Source organism: Eleutherodactylus coqui, chromosome 10 (assembly GCF_035609145.1).
Source record: "Eleutherodactylus coqui strain aEleCoq1 chromosome 10, aEleCoq1.hap1, whole genome shotgun sequence".
Classification (NCBI taxonomy): Eukaryota; Metazoa; Chordata; class Amphibia; order Anura; family Eleutherodactylidae; genus Eleutherodactylus; species Eleutherodactylus coqui.
The window spans coordinates 26,176,122-26,191,131 of record NC_089846.1 but is presented as its reverse complement, the minus strand read 5'-3'; the positions used below and the strand labels follow the sequence as shown (position 1 = coordinate 26,191,131).

At 44.5% G+C, this 15,010-nt stretch overlaps 1 protein-coding gene across 1 annotated transcript in view; it reads right to left on the bottom strand.

Annotated features, from left to right (window-relative positions):
* The window catches only part of PNCK (pregnancy up-regulated nonubiquitous CaM kinase), a 79,591-nt gene extending 70,817 nt beyond the window's left edge, over positions 1 to 8,774 (bottom strand). The window contains exon 1 of the mRNA XM_066580661.1: positions 8,624 to 8,774. The gene's annotated coding sequence lies outside the window, so the exon portion shown is untranslated. The remainder of the gene's footprint in view (positions 1 to 8,623) is intronic.
* Between the last annotated feature and the right edge of the window lie 6,236 nt (positions 8,775 to 15,010).

Here is a 15,010-nt window from a genome sequence, read left to right as displayed (position 1 = left end):
AGTGGGGCTTGAATATCCTGCCTCCAGCAAGCTAATGCTTTGATTGGTTAACCGAGTGCCGCGTCTGCCAATGAAAGCCGGCGCTTGATTAAGCAATCACAGACATTCATTGAATGACATCATTGAATGGCTGTGATTGGTTAATCGAGTGCCGTCGTTCATTGGCTGACCTGGTGCTCGATTCACCAATCAGAGCATTAGCTTGATGGAGGCGGGGTATTTAAGCCCTGCTACCAGGAAGAACTGCTCTGTCAGTGTGCAGAAGGAGACAGCAGCCTGCAGCAGTGCCGCAGCTAGGGTTGCCACCCGGTCGGTAAGCCACCGGCCTGGCTGGTATTTTTCTGTCAGGCTGGGGCCGGAATTTTTTTTACCAGCCCTATTACAGGCCGGTATTTTCAGAGCCTGCACTGCCCCCTAGCGCCGGTTAACTCTCCTCCAGCAGGGGAAACCCTCCTGACATCCGGGTAAATCCAGACCTGCAGACTCGACAGCTGTGTGTGATGTGTGTGGGGGTCAGAATGGATGTAGCAGAGCTGTGTGTGCGATATGTGTTGGGATCAGAATGGATGTAGCTGAGCTGTGTGTGTGATGCGTGTGGGGGTCAGGATGGATGTAGTAGAGCTGTGTGTGATGTGTGTGGGGGTCAGAATGGATGTAGAAGAGCTGTGTGTGTGATGTGTGTGGGGGTCAGAATGGATGTAGCTGAGCTGTATGTGTGATATGTGTGGGGGTCATGATGGATGTAGTAGAGCTGTGTGTGATGTGTGTGGGAGTCAGAATGGATGTAGCAGAGCTGTGTGTGATGTGTGTGGGAGTCAGAATGGATGTAGCAGAGCTGTGTGTGCGATGTGTGTGGGGGTCAGAATGGATGTAGTGGAGCTGTGTGTGTGATGTCTGGGGATCAGGGTGGATGTAGGGGAGTTTTGTGTGTGCGATGTATGTGGGGGTCAGGATGAATGTAATAGAGCTGTGTGTGATGTGTGGGGGGGTCAGAATGGATGTAGCAGAGCTGTGTGTGTGATGTGTGTGGGGATCAGAATGGATGTAGTGGAGCTGTCTGTGTGATGTGTGAGGATTCGGATGGATGTAGTTGAGTTGTGTGTGTGCGATGTGTGGGGGGTCAGGATGGATGTCCGGCCGGCGCTGCAGTGACAATGTCGGGACCCGAGGAGGAAAGTGGAGGAGCAGTACATGCGATACGAGGTATGTACCATGTACTGCATGTGATCTTGTATGTTTAGGTGGTATACATTATACCAGCTGTAGATATAATTACATACAGGACATATCTACCTTACATCAGCATCACTATATACAGGGGAGGTATATCTCCTGTATATAGTGATATGGACCATGCTGGGGTAACCTGGGTATCTAATGTATATAATTATATATGTGTAGATTGTATGCGATGCGAGCATCTGCAGCGTGTTCTCGCGAGTAGATGGCCTGGATCCCACACATGTGCACAGCCACTGGATGGGATCCAGGAGATAAAGGAGGGAAAAAAAGCTGTGATAAGCTATGCCCTCAAGTCACACCTCTGACACACCCCTTTTTCACCATGGCCGGTATTTTTTCATGGCAAAGGTGGCAACCTTAGCCGCAGCCCACCGCGAGAGACCCAAACACCGGCTGCTAGATGAGTATTGGGTTTTTTTCACATGTAGTCTAGCTAGGTCTTATTATCGGGGTAGGGCTTATTATCAGGGAAACACAGTACTTTAGATTATGTTTGTCGACTTGGATAACAATCAGACCCCATTTTATTAGTAATCAATGCAGAGATCCAGGTCATTCCAAAAGGGTCACTTCTTCATGCAACGGTGAGAATGCTGTGACAACCCCAGGCTAGAAGTTGAATTTTTATAACAGCTGGAGTGCTACAAGTTGAAGACCCCACATGGTGAGATCTTTCAGATCAATTATTCTCTGTTGTTTGTACAGTTGGAAGCCCCAAACAGCATTGCCTAGATCCTTACAAATATATTACCATCTCCAACATAGAAAGGGGTTCTTTACTGTAAGAGCAGTTAAACTGTGGAACTCTCTGCCTGAGGACGTAGTGATGGCAAAATCCATAGAGGAGTTTAAAAGGAGACTTGATGTCTTTCTGGAGAGGAAGGATATTATAGGTTATAAATCTTAGGTTAATTGTTAATCCGGGTATACAGGCAGGTAGGAACTATTAGGGGTTGATCCAGGGAACAGTCTAATTGCCATTAGGGAGTCGGGAAGGAATTTTTCCCCAAAAGGGCTAATTGGGTTCTGCTCTTGGGGTTTTTTGCCTTCCTCTGGATCAACAACACAGGAGAGACAGGCTGGACTGGAGAGACATTGTCTTCATTCGTCCTTACGAACTATGTTACTATGTATCTCTGGGGTATTTGTGGGGTATTTTAGCTACAAATATAACATATATTTGAACCTACCATCTAATTCTACATCTCCCATCATGTGTACAGATCTACCGGTGGTGAGTTTGGCATTTCTACGTACATAGGTCACCCTGGGAGCTGCTTACATGGACATAGTAATGCCGAGTTTGTGATACATATACTGTATATTGCAACGTTAGAGCGTGAACACTTCTCGGTCCGCACAGATTTCTATATTATTTTGGCCTTGTTATATAAAAGTAAGATGTAGAGTCTGGTTAATGTGAGATGTTCTGTTATAGTCGCTCATGAGGCTCTTCTCTTATTATGTAAGCTATGGGCGAAAATAATGAGTACGATAATTAATGGTAACACAGCTCGTTATTACATCGCACCATAATCAGTAGTGACAAGTCTGAGAGGATGAGGGGACAGACTAAGGTAATATATTCTCTACAAGCTCCAAGTACATTTCTACTACCAGTACATGATAGATAAGAACACCCTCCTTGCCAGATTCTCTTTGTAGCCCCTCTTTGGCATTACAGTTTGGTGGGCATTATGGTCTCTGCCATGGCTGGACCACTATATCGTCCAAACCGGAGTAAAAGGGTAATATCCCCGTCTCCCTTTCATTCTAGTTATTGTGTTCTTAATATTTGTTTAATGGTGTTTTATATGTCAGGTGACTGTAGGTGGCCCGGCGGAAGTCGATATAATGATAGGTTAGCACTAGAGATGAGCGAGCGTACTCGAGCGAGTAGTGCCTTATGCAAGTACCTGCCCGCTCGTCTCTAAAGATTCGGCTGCCGGCGGGGAGCGGTGGGGGAGTGCGGGGAGGAACGGGGGGGCGAGATCTCTCTCTCACTCTCTCCCCCCTGCTCACTCCCACAACTCAACGCTCTCCCCTGCCGGCACCCGAATCTTTTGAAACGAGCGGGCAGGTACTCGCATAAGGCACTACTCGCTCGAGCAGTTTGCCTTAGCGAGTACGCTCGCTCATCTCTAGTTAGCACCATTTTGGTGTGGTGCAGTTTAAGGGAAGCAAGCAAAGTAGGCAGGCATGTTCTAGCCAGGTGAAGACCCCAGTGTAGAAGGCAGTGGGGAAAGCATTACTTGCTGTTGGCTAGAAGAACCACAATGCTAATTGTAATTGACGAACGTGGTAAGGAAAGGCGTATCTCGGCATGATTCCGACCACCGCGAGCCACATGCATAACTGCCTACAATCAACTCATGACCTGTGTATCAACAAAAACTATTTTCCAATAAATGGTATGTTGGCAAAATGTGGCATGAACCTGATAGTTTTGGCACCTTACGGCATGTAACCATGACTTCTTCCGGAAGTCTAGCCAAAACTTCCTGGAGCGGGGCTCTCACCGCAGCCCTCCAAAGCCATTGACATTGCCCTTGGATTCACTCAACTAAGCTTGCTCGAAACCTGATGATAAGCTGGCGTCAGGCCTGAAGGCCCCTCCAGCCCATTCATCCTTGGCCCTATAAAATTTGGGCCAACCAGAAGAACACCTACTGATGTGTTGGGCCACTATGCCGCTACCAGGGTTGATATAATGAATAAGTACTGAATTTTGGTTCTAGAATATGAGTATGAGGTGGCTTGAACCCTGATTTATATATGTAAATCCCAAATTTTGAAGGAGAACTCAAAAGGAGCAAGCTATGCACCAGCTCCTGCCCATGGGCTGTGTCAGGTATTGCAGATTTCCCCCATTCAAATAAACAGGGCTATATGGCTGCAATACCAAACATAGACAAGAGTGGTGCTGTTTCTGGAATGAAAATACAGACCTTCTCATACGATCCCTCTATGCTTTATAAATAAGTGATACGCAGATTTTAAGGCTTCCTTTATCCCAGCTCTCTGTCTGCCTTGTGCATTAACAGCTTGTTAATAACCTCCAGAGCTGCATGCACAATGTGCTGAAAGTAATTGCCTGGCTTCTCATACCTGATTGCTAAAAATATGGGCTCCTAGCACTGCAGTTAAGAAATGAACAGCAAAATCTCTTAAACAGCTTGTGCCTGGCAGCTCCAACGTTTCTGTTCTGCGCAGAGCATGAGGAAGGCAACGTGTGCCCCCATCTAGAACTCAGCATGATGTTAGACTCTGTAACAGGGAAAGAGAGCTCTACGGCAGTGTGGCTGATGAACAACATTGTCTGTGATGTGATAGGAGCTTTTGTTTTCCGATATGGAGCTGGAACTGCAATGAAATTCTCACTGCCTGCAGTCACCACTAGGGGGAGCTTATGAGTTTACTGCATACTGGTTACATGCTGAGCTTAATAATAACATAGTATACAGTAAGCTTCCCCTACTGGTGGCAGCATGCAGCAAAAATTCTATTAAAGGAATCATTTAAAGGAATTTCGCCAAGAAGGAATCTTCAGTTCATATGCTCTATTAGGGTATACGAACATCATACAGCAGCAAAAGCAATTCCCATCCTGATTGACCTTCTGCCGTCCTGCAATGCCAGATTTGTAATGTCTCACTGGCTATGGCTTCTCTGGCAAAATCAGCTGTTTGCCAAGAGTACCAAGAGCGGGACTCTGTAATCAGCTCATCATCCTGAGCCCTACATTCTCAAGGGGGTTCCGTATCTTGGTACAACCCCTTTAAAGGAGTTGTCCGTCACTTTTACTATTGAAAGCTTATCTTTAGGATAGGTCATGAATAATAGATCAGCAGGGGTGAACCGCTCAGGATTCCCACGATCAGCTGATTCCTGGTACTGTCAATGCAGGCAGCAATGGAAGTAGATAGTGCTGCCAACATTACAGCAGCCCAGTTTGGTACTACAGACACAACTCCAATTGAATTCAATAGGTCATCAGTTGTTTTGGGTGGAGGTGTAGCGACGCAGCAGATGGAGTAACCAAAATTTAGAATATTTGCTTAAGAATATCAAAATAAAAGTGAACAAGAGAATAATAGTGATTAAGCGATTGAGCTTTTACTTTAGAGTACCTAGGCACTATCTCCTGCTAACTAAAACATAGGAATAACGATACTTTGTCAGCAATGCGTAGTTACAGTAATACCTTGTGAACAATATCAATAACACTCAGTTAATATCAGTACAATTTCAGAGAAATACAGAGTAATGAGTATAACACACAGCTTCTCCTTTAGGGGTTAACCCTCCTTCACCTTGACTTCTATTTCCCTGTGTAGAATGTCTCAGTCCGTAAATAAGAAAGCCGCGCAATGCCAAACGTCTATCACGGTCCAGTTTCTGTAGTGCAATCCATATATGCAACAGCAGGCCTGCTTGGTATCTGTCCCTATTGCTATACATATCTAGCATCTGTGATGAGGCCGGCCCCAATTACAGTTTGTTGTGCGCCAGTCGCAGCTATTACCAACTTCAGTGATCCCACCCCATAGTCTGGGGCGGGTCAGAAGTGCTGCTCGCTCAGTGCCCTTGTCGGTGTTGATTGACCCTCTCTAGCTCAGGGCCTAAAGATCTCCCTCTGGCAGCTCTGGGAACTGCTCTTTAGGTCTCCTTTCCCAACTTACTGTCTTTGTCTCCATTACAGTCCCTGCACACCTACTTCTCACTGCTGCTGTGTCTCTCCCTGCTGTGGCGCAGCTCAAAATCTTTTTATGTCTTCTCCCTATCCCCTTTCTGGCCGCATCACTAGCCGGATGGGGTGGGACTAAACATGCCCATCAGGCCTTCTATTAAAGTGGCTTAGCCGCTGTGAATAGTAAGAGGGGAGGAGGGCACTACTCACCCCTCTTACACAATCATAAAAGTCCTGGAGAACTCCTTTAAGTCTATGTAAATTTGGAGCTCTATGTCATAAAAACACGCACCAAAGAAATCACACAACAAAACTGAGTATGAAAATCTCAGAAAAATCATTTACAAAATTGGACCAATTTATACGGTTCAAATTGACAAATGCCTGTGTGAATATACCCTTAGGGCCACTTTCAGGGATATAATGGGCAATTACTCAATCAGCAGTTCCCGGTAGGTTATGTGTACTTCTTGAACTTGAGTTTTTCAAAGACTACCATGCAGGGCTGCACTAAATATCATAAAACCCAACTAACCCTGCAGAGTCATCAGCAGACTCAAGGGGGCGTATTCATTATTTCACTTTCATCAGAATTCTGGTGGTAAAGTTGCAATTTTTGCGCAAGTAACAAATTTGCAATTTTTACTGACATTTACGTAGGCCCCGCCATGCTTTCAAAAAGTGGGTGGGGCATAGATTATACAAAAAAACTATTCCGGCTCTTAACTGGCATAAGCTTTTCACCGGGCACATGGGGATGCCGCTAGATGAAACAAATGTATTAAGAGGTTTGTGCCTCTTCATATATTTGTCATTGGCAGATAGGCGCACAATTTACTGAGACTGGTGTATGAAACTTAGACATAGATAGACGGACAGAGATAATAGATAGATAGATAGATAGATAGATAGATAGATAGATAGATAGATAGAAAGACAAGAGATAGATAGATATGAGATAAATAGATAGATATGAGATAGATAGACAGATGTGAGATAGATAGATAGAATTAGATAGATATAGATAGATAGATAGATAGATAGATATGAGATAGATAGATAGATAGATAGATAGATATAGATAGATAGATATACATAGATAGATAGATATGAGATAGATAGACAGATGTGAGATAGATAGAGAGATAGATAGATATACATACATAGATAGATATGAGATAGATAGATATTAGATAGATAGATAGATAGATAAAAGAGATAGATTGATATGAGATAGATAGATAGATAGATAGATAGATAGATAGATAGATAGATAGATAGATATGGGATGAATAGATAGATAGATAGATATGGGATAGATAGATAGATAGATAGATATGGGATGAATAGATAGATAGATAGAAAGATAGATAGATGTGAGATAGATAGATAGATAGATAGATAGATAGATAGATATACATACATACATAGATATGAGATAGATAGATAGATAGATAGATAGATAGATAGATAGATAGATAGATAGATAGATAGATAGATGTGAGATAGATAGATAGATAGATAGATAATACATGGATTGTGCTGATATGCAGTTAGGAACCAGACACTTTCTTTCGCCTTTGCAAACGGATTCTGCTGGACTCAAAATCGGAACAAGGAATCTGCGACCGTTAAATATCAGACAGTTAGGGCATATTCTAGGGATATACAACAAATATCTAATTTTGGACTACCCCTTTAAGGAGTGTTGTAATTGACCAGGACTTGTTCTTGTTGGCCACCACTGCCCTATTGCCCCAAAATACCAGTCAATCCCTGTTTGAGACACCAGGAAGAGAAGAAAAAACCCCGTAAGCCACCTGGGACTACTTTCTTCTAAGGTCCTCACACTCAAACTTGAAGTCTTACTTTTTCATCTATCAGAGCTCCATTAGATAAGCCAAAAATACCCAGCCCCCTCTCCCCCGCGGTCTAGTGTATTCCAATATACTATATTCCAGACTGAATATCTCTTTGTCAAAAACATATTCTCCTAAAATATAAGAATCCTTGAAGACATTTAGGAAGTCGCTAAGGTGATCTATACAGCAAGAGTTAACCCTAATATGCCCTTTCCCTACAGAGCTGAGGGGTCCGTTCTTCAGGATGGTCTCTAATGGTCTTTTATTTTCCAAATACGGTGGGGAACAAAACCTATCATTGACTCCCGCTATTTTGTATCTACAGGACCATCAAAGAGAAGACCCTGTCAAATAACTCCCCCGTCTCAGCTTCCTGGAATAAGCAGATATGAAGACGTAGAATGAAGACACATAACGCGGCTTACCATCTTACAATGGAGATTCCAACCCCTAATATCATCATGGGGTGTCTGGACACGTCCGATCGCCCCTCGCTTGCACGATTAACCCCTTGCTACACCTGGCGTAGATTACAACGCTGCACCAACTTCACAGAGAGAGACAAGTCCTAGCGTATAGAACAATGTATACCCTGGAACAAGTTCACTGAAACACTGTCACAAAGCAAACTGCAACAAGTCACAAACATTCTGCAGTCATTCATCAGAAGCAGCGTGAGAGCGAATGCTAAAAATCTGACTCCGGTATACGAGAGGATGAAAAATGGGTTGCAAAGAAGGGTTCAATATCCAATTTAATCTGTATCCTGAAATCATGAAATTGGAGCTGCCCTTTAAATTCTCCAACCAATGCGGGAAGCGCAACTTACCTGGCTGTGATCAATAGTGCATTAACCTTGTCTGCCGGGAGGAACGCTGCCCTTCTGGAGTGATGCAGTGCTGTGTGACTGTGTGAACATATTCCATGCTATTTAAAACATTCTCATCCCCTACAGTCCAGGCCAGCAAACTGTAGCTCTCTCTTCCCTCTCCCTCCCTATCATCCATTCTCTCCACCCCTTTATCATCCATCTCCCTTAAAGGGGTCCATCCTTATAAGGACAATGCTGGAAGAAAAAAAAAAGTCTCTGCAGATTACTGGATGCGGTGAGCAAACCTAGGAATGTTCGTCGGATCCGTAAAGCATTCCCGCACATCTGTCTGATGCAGAAATAATAGTCTGCAGAGAAAAAAGGTGCAATTCGGAGCTAGAACCGGATGACCAATTCGGCTCTGCTGAGCAGTAATGACACACTAAGCTCTGCTACATCTCACATAGTGGCAATGGCTGCTGGTGTCTGTGACATAGGTAATCGCTACCAGCAGGTCACTGTAACACAATGTCAACGTATCCAGGAATTATTCCCGGAATGTCTGATATACGTCTCTCTGGAGTCAGCAAGGCGCAACGCGATAAGGCAACAAGTGCTGTCACAAGGCTCCATGAGGGCGTAGGTTCAGGGTCATCGGATCAGAGATATGGCGCAGACTTCTGAATGAGTTCTGGCTTACTTACTTAGATTTAGGCACGGTGAGAGTCCCCAGAATGAACACAGGTCCAACGATGGCTCTGCATATGTATCATAGCAGATGGGGACAACTTTGAATACACTTTCCTTACGTCAGTCCTAGCAGCGGTCCCACTGGACTTAGAGGGAAGCGGAAAGCCGATTTCTGCTTCTCACATACTGCTCTTCAAAATTGCAATTGTGTTTTACTCTCTATCTGTTACTGGGGCCACAATACAAAATTGAAATCCATGTTCCAGGGGCCTCAGGGCCCCCCATACTATCATATAGCGCATCCATGTCTTCCAAGTCAAGTACACTATGGCAATAAAGGACACCAGTATTGAGATATAGCGCTGGATTCGGCTTTTTGACTATATCCTGTATTACAATGTGACTTATCTAATAGGCAAGGGTGTTCCTGCCACAAATACAGATCATGCAGCCACTATGGGGCCCCTGGGTTATAAGAGCCCAAGCTTGAATGGTCCCGCCCCATTACTATTGAGTAATGAGTTCCTGTGCAGGACTACCTGTTTTGAAGGAACGACATTGTTAGCAAGGTGGAGAATTGTGACATAGAGGAGGAAACAAATAAAAAGCACTTTTGTCCTGGGTGGCCCATGTTGACCCTTCCTACAAGGCCCGCTCTGTTCTATATATGGCTCTGGTAACAGGTTAGTAACAAAAATGACTTATCTAATACTCATTATGATACACTGCGGTTCATCTTCTTGCGAATAGTGCATCAAAAATAAGCAGCCCTGCCATCACTTCTGTAGGTGATCCTGGTGCTTTCTTTAACAGCATGTAGGTGCAGTGTGGTCACAAGGCGCGTTGACTTGTTGGAAGTATGGCCGACCACTTCCAGAGTATTCTCACATTGTCAGCAGCACATTATTGTGTTCTTGTCACTACAATCAATGGACTGAGGCCATGCCATGTAATACATCCCCAGACCATAACAGAATCTCCAGTATACCCACCTGTTGGCACAACACACTTAGGTAGAAGGGGGTTCTCCAGGTGTCCTCCATACCCAGGTATGTCCATCTGGAGTAATGTGATTCATCACTCCATGCAATGTTCTTCCATTGTTCAACTATCCAATGGCGATGCTTCTTGCACCATTGTAGACGGGCCGATGTATCTTTTTTGAGATAAGTCGACAGACATTTGCAGGATGAGTGGAGGGAAATACCAGCTGAAGTATTTCAGACATTATTTTGCCACGAAGAGTATCAGATGACGTTAGGGCCAAAGGAAGCCCCACTAACATATGGAAATATATACTACTTTTGATTCTTGCTCAGGTGTTCAATTACTTTTGGTAGGATAGCGCATATGACAACAAGGTCAGTGAACCAGAACTGGCACCAATGCTCGGAACTAAGTGGTCCTTACATTATGAATCAAAGGAATTGTATCTGACATCATTGTTCATACCACTAGTCGTTATGGTTTTAAACATGGCTGGCCTTAGCTACGTGCATCTCTTGTGGTCCCACAGGGTGTTGGCAAACCACTTTTAGGGGGGGGGGGCACCAGGTGGATGTAGGCTGAAGGCAATCACCCCCTTAGGTCCACCCAACTAGCTGATCTTCTTCCCTCATTCAGCAGTGTCTTGTGGAGCTACATGAATCATCCTCCTCCTGGCTCTGTCACCTTCTCTCTGATGTTTTGAGGTACCACTGTCAGCCTGTCAGCACTCCCGAAGTACAATTGCTTAATTACTACTGTATTGACATTATGAGCTTGGTTCTGGGGCTATATTTATGTTATGAGCTTGGTTCTAGTATTATACCTATGGAGTGAGGTTAGTTCATGCTGTATTTATGATATGAGTTTCGTTCTGGTGCTGTATTTATGTACTGAGCTTGGCTTTGGTGCTGTATTTGTGTTACAAGCTTGGTTCGAGTGCTGTATTTCTGTTATAGACTTCATTCTGCTGCTGTATGTATTGCTGAGTTTGGTTCTGGGACTGTATTTATGTTAGAAGCTTGGATCTATCTGCATTTATGTACTGAGGTTGGTTCATGCTGTATTTATGTTACAAGCTTAGTTCTGGTGCTGTATTTATGTTATGAGCTTCATTCTGATGTTGTATTTATGTGCTAAGCTTAGTTCTGGGACTGTATTTATGTTATAAGCTTTGTTCTAGTACTGTATTTATGTACTGAGGTGGGTTCATGTTGTATTTATGTTACAAGCTTGGTTCTGGTGTTGTATTTTTGTGCGGAGTTTGGTTTTAGTGCTGTATTTATTGTATAAGCTTGATTTTAGTATTATATCTATGTACTAAGGTTAGTTCATGCTGTATTTAAGATATGAGTTTGGTTCTGGTGCTGTATTGATGTACTGAGCTTGGGTTTGGTGCTGTATGTATGTTACAAGCTTGGTTCGGGTGCTGTATTTCTGTTATGGCTTCATTCTGCTGCTGTATGTATGTGCTGAGCTTCGTTCTGGGTCTGTATATATGTTAGAAGCCTGGTTCTAGTTCTGCATTTATGTACTGGGGTTGGTTCATGCTGTATTTATGTGCTGAGCTTGGTTCTGGTGCTGTATTTATGTGCTGAGCTTGGTTCTATGACTATATTTATGTTATAAGCTTGGTTCTAGTCCTGTATCTATGTACTGAGGTAGGTTCATACTGTATTTATGTTAGAAACTTGGTTCTAGTACTGTATTCATGGTCTGAGCTTAGTTCTGGTACTGTATTCACTAAGCTGTCCTGATGTGTGCATGTTGCTATCTTGCTGCTTTCTACACAAAAAGAATACCAGCAGACTACCTATCAGTATAATATATATCTTTTGTTTTCATATGATGGGGAGGTACACAAAAAATTTCACACAGAGTGCCATTTAACCCAAGGTCAGCGGTCCTGGTTCTATATGGTGTGTGCAAAATGAATACTAGAGAATCCCTATAACAGTAGTTGGAAAATGTGTAGAACAGAAATTGGGATCAGTATGCTTGCCCATCGCTCTTCTGTATTGGCATAGGTTTACAATCTAGGGTCTGACTGCCATCAGATGTTATATGCGTGGCACTAAATCAGAACCCCATGTTTCACCTTGAATAACACTGGTCATTAATGAGCTTTCCTTACGACCAAAGACGACAGGTCTATGGAATGCCATGCTCTACTTATGTTCTGCTACCGGGCTTCCAGCGCCAAAGACGTTATCGCCAGAGCCAGGCTTGGCTTCTCATCACATTTCTTCTAAAGCCTGCATTAAACATGAATTGGTGCCTTGAAAGATGAATGAAGCTGGCAGGTTACAGCGAGAGGCTGGTACAGTAAAACAGGTCAGGAGCTGCTCTGACGTCACCGGCTGGCTTCTGAAAGCATAAAGCAGGCGGAGGGAAATGTGGGTGACCTGACAGCGCCAGTGTGTGGAAGCCAGTGCTAAGGGATGCTCTATATATATATATATATATATATATATATATATATATGTGTATATATCGGCTGAGGCATTGCAAGTAAGAACTATTTGCATATGGGTACATGCACTGGGAGGAATTGCGGAGTATTGATATTGCGGTTTATTATCAGGATCCATAAAAGCCATAATGAATATTATGTGAAGACGAAAAACAATTGGATTTAGGACACCAATTAAAGGTGTATTCCGATGTTAATGGTTTACCTAAAACAGAAGGTATGCCACGAGCAGAGTGGTGGCAATGGGCCATATCAGATGAGACCATAGACTTAACGAATATACGTTGCCAAAGAACTGAACATTATCGTCGGAGCATCTGATGTTTATGATCTGGCAACGATCAGGCTTGTGGCGCAGCACCGAGTCTTTGGTATCTCATGAGATCCCCACCAATCCTGAGAAAGGAGGGACTTGTGTCCCCCTATTTCTCCAAATTTCGTAGTTGTGAATGGGTTGCTGATCGCACATGCGTGGCTCCATTCACCCTAACCCTTTCCAATCCAATTTGTATCCAGATTTTCCTAGGGAGCTTACTATTTTTCTGCCGTTATACAATGGCGCTATCTGCTGGCTAAAGCCAGTACTGCATGAGTGACACGTTGGATAGGCTCTGACAGCAGAGAGGCTGGCAATATACAGTAAGAGAACCCTGACAGACGTCTTCCAACATCGGAGCTGTACAGCCTTAAATCATAATGTCTTCGGAGGTCAGACAGTGGATTGGAAAGGGTTAATGGCACAGACATATAGCCGTTCATCAGCCCCAGTGAAATGAATAGAGCGGTGCCGCTCCATTCATTTCATTAGGACTCACAGATTTAGGCTGCCTGCACACGAATGGGTCGGATTCTGCATGCGGGAGCCTGCAGCCAAATCCATCCCTGTGCTCAGCCGGCGACCCTGCGTACCTTTCTTTGTCATCATCAGCGGTAGGCAATGATACGGCATCCGCGACCTATCCACAATGTCAATTGCGGACGGACCGCGGACCGGACGGCTTCCATTGACTTCAATGGAAGCTGTCTGTGCCAACACCGCACAGAAATAGAGCATGCTGCGATTCTTCCTCCGCTTGTGGAAATCGCAATTCGTTTCTGCGAGTGTGCAGGAAGAAGCGATTTCCTATAACATACTATTTGCTGCAGTTTTTCCTATAATGGTATTTGCTGCAGAACCGCGGTGCGGACACCGAGTGCGGATTCCGCAATGCAAATCTATTCGTGTGCGGGCGGCCTTAGATGAGCGTTGTACAAAGCGATCTATGTTTGTCTCACTGAAATCAATGAAGCTGCAGCCACGCATGCGCTCGCCTCTCCATTTATTTAAATGGCGCAAACATAGATAGCCGAGCGCAGCGCTCATCTAAATCCATGAGTCCTAATGAAATGAATGGAGCGACACCGCTCTATTCATTTCAATGGGGCTGGCGAACGGCTATATATCTGCGCCATTGAAATGAATGGAGCCGCTGCCACGCATGTGCGACCAGCAGCCCATTCGCCACTACAGACATGGGATTGTGGACTGTGAAATAGGTGTGGACACGATTCCCAGCGGTTGGACCACTACTGATCCGTCTCTGTGCTGCGCCACTATACCGACAATCTAAAGTAATAGCGCCACACCAGAACATCCCCAAACGCCCGAAACTGAAGTGGACCCGAGTTCCCCCGCTACATACACCCTGGCCATAGGATCTGTAGAATCCCCCCACCATGGATATCATAGTGGGATTCCTTCCCTGAAGACCCCTCTATGAGCCAGCGCTGCCAACAGTGGCCCACAGAGGGGGTCATTTTAACAACTTTATATAAAACAGCCCTTAAAAAATGTTTGCAGGCGTCTGAGAAGCCCCAACGGTGGGGAGGTTGATAGCTTCAATCTAAGACGGAGCTGCCTTTGGAGTACTGGTGAAGCGATTCGTCTCCGCACCCCAAAGGCTGACAATTCTGCAACACTCAAAGCGCCTATCCATCTACGGCCTCAGTCCTGGCTAGCCAGTGCTATGTTGTACTGATCCCAGCAGGGGGCAGTACTCCCTCACTATAAACCTAGGAGGAGTATGTCTGAGAATTGGAATCCAAGTCTGTACAATTCTTGTCACGTCTGACAAACTCGTGAAAAGCGCAGTGTTTTTCTGCAGAGAAAAAAAACAAGGAGGTTTCCAGCCACCGGGAGGGATGGTGCGAGGCATTAACATGCAGATGGAGGTCCGGCTGCACCCAGATCTATGAATACGTCCACGGGCGTATGCCAC